Source organism: Schistocerca nitens, chromosome 11 (assembly GCF_023898315.1).
Source record: "Schistocerca nitens isolate TAMUIC-IGC-003100 chromosome 11, iqSchNite1.1, whole genome shotgun sequence".
NCBI lineage: Eukaryota > Metazoa > Arthropoda > Insecta > Orthoptera > Acrididae > Schistocerca > Schistocerca nitens.
In genome coordinates this window covers 129888957-129895724 of record NC_064624.1, presented here as the reverse complement: position 1 = coordinate 129895724, position 6768 = coordinate 129888957, and positions in this window count along the sequence as shown.

Here is a 6768-nt window from a genome sequence, read left to right as displayed (position 1 = left end):
GAGTACTAAAAGATTATAATTAATGTTAGTCTGGTCGGGAATTTGGTAAGCTAGACTGGATATCTGGTGAAACAGTTGCTCAGTAATGCAAGGTTAACTTCCCCAGGTAGCTCACAGCTTTTAACCCACTTTGATGGTCTTGAATATCAACACCGCAATCAGAACAAATTAATGCAACAACATTCCAAGTGTCAAATTTTAACAGAACGCCAGTAAGTTCGCGACTATGAGGCGTCATTCGTCGATCCACTCTCGCTGAAGGTGTTGTGGCAATGTAAATAGATTCCTAGTCAGAATCTTTGAAATATCGTACAGCTCAAAGTATAACTCGCTCGTACGGTGGTTCTCCGTCGGCACCACCATCGCAGGTGAAAATAAATACGGGTTTTACAAAACCTTCTCGGCTTCTCTTTAACTTTTCGAAAGCTCTTAGTTGAGCAAGTCTTATTCACGTCAGTGGTAAGAGTCTGTGCGCTAGAGGAAAAATCCACGAATGTAGGCGCACAGCTTCACGTTTGTCTTCACCGCCTTCCTTTACCACTACACCTGCAAGAACAGAGTGGATACCTTTATTTCTCAGCGACTACGAAATCATGATGCGGTAATTTTACGCATTCGTCAAGGCGCGTTAATATTGTTGCTTGAGCATCTGCTGCGGTAGTACCTGATCGCACATGCGCTGTGTCATCCTCAGATAAAACGAATACTTGACGCAGGTCCAAAACCGAAGCCACAGGTTCAAGGTTTCTTATATCAGCTGTTCATAATTATTCATCTTTATGCTCTACATGAAGTGTGGAGTACAGTTTAACAGGAACAGTTAGCATGAGTGTTTCATCTTTACTGACTCGTCTGGGAAGCAGTTTGCAATATATCCCTGACCGAGTGATAGTACAGCCTTGTTTACATAGTGGGGCTTGTAAGTCGTCCAGGGTTTGCAGCAGCCTATAATTTCAGTGTAACTTCGACCATCAGCTGCGCCACCAAAAACTCCAGTATACGTTTGACTTCAGGTAAACCGAATTGATTTTCACCTGCTCTAGGCCGGCCAACAGTTCAAATGGCTCTGAGCACTATGGGACTTAACTTCTGAGGTCATCAGTCGCCTAGAACTTAGAACTACTTAAACCTAACTGACCTGACGTCATCACACACATCCATGCCCGAGGCAGAATTCGAACCTGCGACCGTAGCGGTCGCGTGGTTCCGGACTCAAGCGCCTAGAACCGCTCGGCCACTTCGGCCGGCCGGCCAACAGTGTTTCGATTTTAAAAGCTGCTGCTAATTCGGAATTACTTTACAAATTTTGGAATTTTTTATTTTGTTTTTTAGGAACACGACTTCTCTGCCGTTCGGCAGCTCTGATCTTTCTCTTCAGTATGTTTCTTTCCTGATGAATGTCTTTATCTGACGTTTTTATTCTTTTTGTTGCTTCATCTGTCGCCATACCAGCATCACGTGCCAACAGCTGAGCCTGTACTCCTGTTCATCATAACAATGAACATGATGTAAACATTACGCCGAGTATTCTTACGCGTTTGCTTGAATCTCACTGGATTTCGTTTCACGTGGAGCAGAAGCCAAGCTGTGACCAGTACAGTCAAGTACGACCATAAGGATACGATTTATGCTGTGTCACACGCAGACAGACTGAGCGAAAATGCGGGACAACAGCTTTACTACCGCATTAAACTTGGACAGCACCGGCCAGCCAGCGCGGTCCAATCAACCTGCAATGATGGCAGCAGTTGCGTTTCAGATATAACTTTGAATGTCACTTAATTTTTAAAGAGACTGAAATCATATTCGGAAAATCTCCAGCACTATCCCGCGCTTATTAGGTGAACAGACTTTTGATGGAAATTCGTAACTTAAACACAGGGCAATTTTTCTGAGCGAGCTGTGTGTGGTGCAAAACCATACTGCAGGGATTTCACCATACTGTTCAATACAGAAGCCACTGATGGTGTACTACTGGCCATTAAAATTGCTACACCACGATGATGACGTGCTACAGAAGCGAAATTTAACCTACAGGAAGAAGATGCAGTGACATGCAAATGATTAGCTTTTCAGAGCATTCACACAAGGTTGGCGCCGGTGGCGACACCTACAACGTGCTGACATGAGGAAAATTTCCAACCGATTTCTGATATACAAACGGCAATTGACCGGCGTTGCCTGGTGAAACGTTGTTGTGATGCCTCGTGTGAGGAGGAGAAATGCGTACCATCACGTTTCCGACTTTGATAAAGGTCGGATTGTAGCCTATCGCCGGCCGCGGTGGTCTCACGGTTCTAGGCGCGCAGTCCGGAACCGTGCGACTGCTACGGTTGCAGGTTCGAATCCTGCCTAGGGCATGGATGTGTGTGATGTCTTTAGGTTAGTTAGGTTTAAGTAGTTCTAAGTTCTAGGGGACAAATGACCACAGCAGTTGAGTCCCATAGTGCTCAGAGCCATTTGAACCATTTTGTAGCCTATCGCGATTGCGGTTTATCGTATCGCGACATTGGTGCTCGCGTTGGTCGAGATCCAATGACTGTTAGCAGCAATGGCATCTTATCTGCACGGCTGTAACTGATCGTGCAGCTACGTCTCGATCCCTGAGTCAACAGATGGGGACGTTTGCAAGACAACAACTATTTGCTCGAACAGTTCGACGACGTTTGCAGCAGCACGGACTATCAGCTCAGAGACCGTGGCTGCGGTTATCCTTGACGATGCATCACAGACAGGAGCGCCTGCCATGGTGTACTCGACGACGAACCTGGGTGCAAGAATGGCGTAATCTCATTTTCTCGGATGAATCCAGGTTCTGTTTACAGCATCGTGCTGGTCGCATGCGTGTTTAGCGACATCGCGGTCAACGCACATTGGAAGCGTGTATTCGTCATCGCCATACTGGCGTATCACCCGGCGCGATGGTATGGGGTGCCATTGGTTACACGTCTCGGTCACCTGTTGTTCGCATTGACGGCACTTTGAACAGTGGACGTTACATTTCAGATGTGTTGCGACCCGTCGCTCTATCCTTCATTCGATCCCTGCGAAACACTACATTTCAGCAGGATAATGCACGACCGCATGTTGCAGGTCCTGTACGGGCCTTTGTGGCTAGAGAAAATATTAGACTGCTGCCCTGGCCAGCACATTCTCCAGATCTCTCAACAATTGAAAACGTCTGGTCAATGGTGGCCGAGCAACTGGCTCGTCACAATACGGCAGTCACTACTCTTGGTGAATTGTGGTATCGTGTTGACGCTGCATGGGCAGCTGTACCTGTACACGCCATCCAAGCTCTGACTCAATGCCCAGGCGTATCAAGGCCGTTATTACGGCCAGAGGTGGTTGTTCTGGGTACTGATTTCTCAGGATCTATACACCCAAATTGCGTGGAAATGTAATCACATGTCAGTTCTAGTATAATATATTTGTCCAATGAGTACCCGTTTAACATCTGCATTTCTTCTTGGTGTAGCATATTTAATGGCTAGTAGTGTATTAATTTATTAATTTCAGTCAGTCGTCTAGTAATCTCTTGGGTCCTTCCTTATCCGAAACCGAGAAATATATTTCAGTTTTGGAACTGTCACCTGCTTGAGAACGAGTCGATCAACAACAGAATCCACGAAGCCAACCATGCGCCGTATTTCCTCCTCTTCTTTTATGACGTGCCGTTCTATATCCCGCCAGTGTTCGGCTGTGACAATGAAAAGCTGCGTACGTTAGTTCCAGCACCTCTGGCAGTTCCACAGTCTTGTTATATCTCAGGCCACATCCGTTACCTTGGCTCCAGATCAGTACTGTTGGTTCATTTTTGCTGATGATGCTGTGGTGCATGGGAAGGTGTCGTCGAGTGACTGTAGGAGGATACAAGATGACTTGGACACGATTTGTGATAGGTGTAAAGAATGGCAGCTAACTCTAAATAGAGATAAATGTAAATCAATGCAGATGAATAGGAAAAAGAATCCCGTAATGTCTGAATACTCCATTAGTAGTGCAGCGCTTGACACAGTCACGTCGATTAAATATTTGGGCGTAACATTGCAGAGCGATATGAAGTGTAACAAGCATATAATGGCAGTTGAGGAGAAGGCGGATAGTCGTCTTGGGTTCATTGGTAGAATTTTGGGAAGATGTGGTTCATCCGTAAAGGAGACCGCTTATAAAAAAACACTAATACAACCTATTCTTGAGTACTGCTCGAGCGTTTGGGATCCCTATCAGGTCGGATTGAGGGAGGACATAGAAGCAATTCAGAGGCGGGCTGCTAGATTTGTTACTGGTAGGTTTGATCATCACACGAGTGTTACGGAAATGCTTCAGGAACTCGGGCGGGAGTCTCTGGACGAAAGGAGGCGTTCTTTTAGTGAATCGCTACTGAGGAATTTTAAAGAACCAGCATTTGAGGCTGACTGCAGTAGAATTTTACTGCCGCCAACTTTCATTTCGCGGAAAGACCACAAAGATAAGAGAGATTAGGGCTCGTACAGAGGCATATAGGCAGTCATTTTTCCCTCGTTCTGTTTGGGAGTGGAACAGGGAGAGAGGTACCCTCCGTCACGCACCGTATGGTGGATTGCGGAGTATGTATGTAGATGTAGATATTGTAATGGTACAGTGGCAAATGTAAAAATGCAGCATTTCTATGGCGTGCGCGATGCTGTGAAAATGATTGTTTTTCATGTTCCTGCGGCACTTGTCTACGAATGTGGTATAAAACAATGGACACAGTCCAAATAAAGAGCATTTGGTTTTTCATTTTTGCCTTAAAAAATTAAATTGTTATGTTTTCTTAATTTAAGCAACCATTATTAACAGACTTTCACAAAATATCGATAGCGAAGAATTTATATTTGAAAAGAAAACAGGAATCTCCGGTGCGATATGTAATTAGAAACAAGGACGCGTGCATTGTTAATAAAAACGATGACGAATTTTACAACTACTACATGTAGGTATTTCAAATTAAACGAGAAGAAAATCACTCCTGGGAGGCTTGAATCAGCGAACCACGAGCTACAGTGATTGATCCGTCTACTACGCTACCGATACCGCTATACTTCTGTCGAGCATACGTATGCCAACTGCATGTAATACAGTCTTTCGGAAAACTTCAAAGACGGCTATTTCTGTAAGTTTATGACAAACATCAAGAAGTAAAATTCTATGTACCGACTTAACAGAAAATCCTAGGAAGTTCTGGTCTTACGTTAAATCAGTAAGTGGCTCGAAACAGCATATCCAGACACTCCGGGATGATGATGGCATTGAAACAGAGGATGACACGCGTAAAGCTGAAATACTAGACACCTTTTTCCAAAGCTGTTTCACAGAGGAAGACCGCACTGCAGTTCCTTCTCTGAGCCGGCCGATGTGGCCGTGCGGTTAAAGGTGCTGCAGTCTGGAACCGCAAGACCGCTACGGTCGCAGGTTCGAATCCTGCCTCGGGCATGGATGTTTGTGATGTCCTTAGGTTAGTTAGGTTTAACTAGTTCTAAGTTCTAGGGGACTAATGACCTCAGAAGTTGAGTCCCATAGTGCTCAGAGCCATTTGAACCATTTAGTTCCTTCTCTAAATCCTCGCACAAACGAAAAAATGGCTGACATCGAAATAAGTGTCCAACGAATAGAAAAGCAACTGGAATCACTCAACAGAGGAAAGTCCACTGGACCTGACGGGATACCAATTCGTTTCTACACAGAGTACGCGAAAGAACTTGCCCCCCTTCTGACAGCCGTGTACCGCAAGTCTCTAGAGGAACGGAAGGTTCCAAGTGATTGGAAAAGAGCACAGGTAGTCCCAGTCTTCCAGAAGGGTCGTCGAGCAGATGCGCAAAACTATAGACCTATATCCCTGACGTCAATCTGTTGTAGAATTTTAGAACATGTTTTTTGCTCGAGTATCATGTCGTTTTTTGGAAACCCAGAATCTACTCTGTAGGAATCAACATGGATCCCGGAAACAGCGATCGTGTGAGACCCAACTCGCTTTATTTGTTCATGAGACACAGAAAATATTAGATACAGGCTCCCAGGTAGATGCTATTTTTCTTGACTTCCGGAAGGCGTTCGATACAGTTCCGCACTGTCGCCTGATAAACAAAGTAAGAGCCTACGGAATAGCAGACCAGCGGTGTGGCTGGATTGAAGAGTTTTTAGCAAACAGAACACAGCATGTTGTTATCAATGGAGAGACGTCTACAGACGTTAAAGTAACCTCTGGCGTGCCACAGGGAAGTGTTATGGGACCAATTCTTTTCACAATATATAGAAATGACCTAGTAGATAGTGTCGGAAGTTCCATGCGGCTTTTCGCGGATGATGCTGTAGTATACAGAGAAGTTGCAGCATTAGAAAATTGTAGCGAAATGCAGGAAGATCTGCAGCGCATAGGCACTTGGTGCAGGGAGTGGCAATTGACCCTTAACATAGACAAATGTAATGTATTGCGAATACATAGAAAGAAGGATCCTTTATTGTATGATTATATGATAGCGGAACAAACACTGGTAGCAGTTACTTCTGTAAAATATCTGGGAGTATGCGTGCGGAACGATCTGAAGTGGAATGATCATATAAAGTTAATTGTTGGTAAGGCGGGTGCTAGGTTGAGATTCATTGGGAGAGTCCTTAGAAAATGTAGTCCATCAACAAAGGAGGTGGCTTACAAAACACTCGTTCGTCCTATACTTGAGTATTGCTCAACAGTGTGGGATCCGTACCAGATCGGGTTGACAGAGGAGATAGAGAAGATCTAAAGAA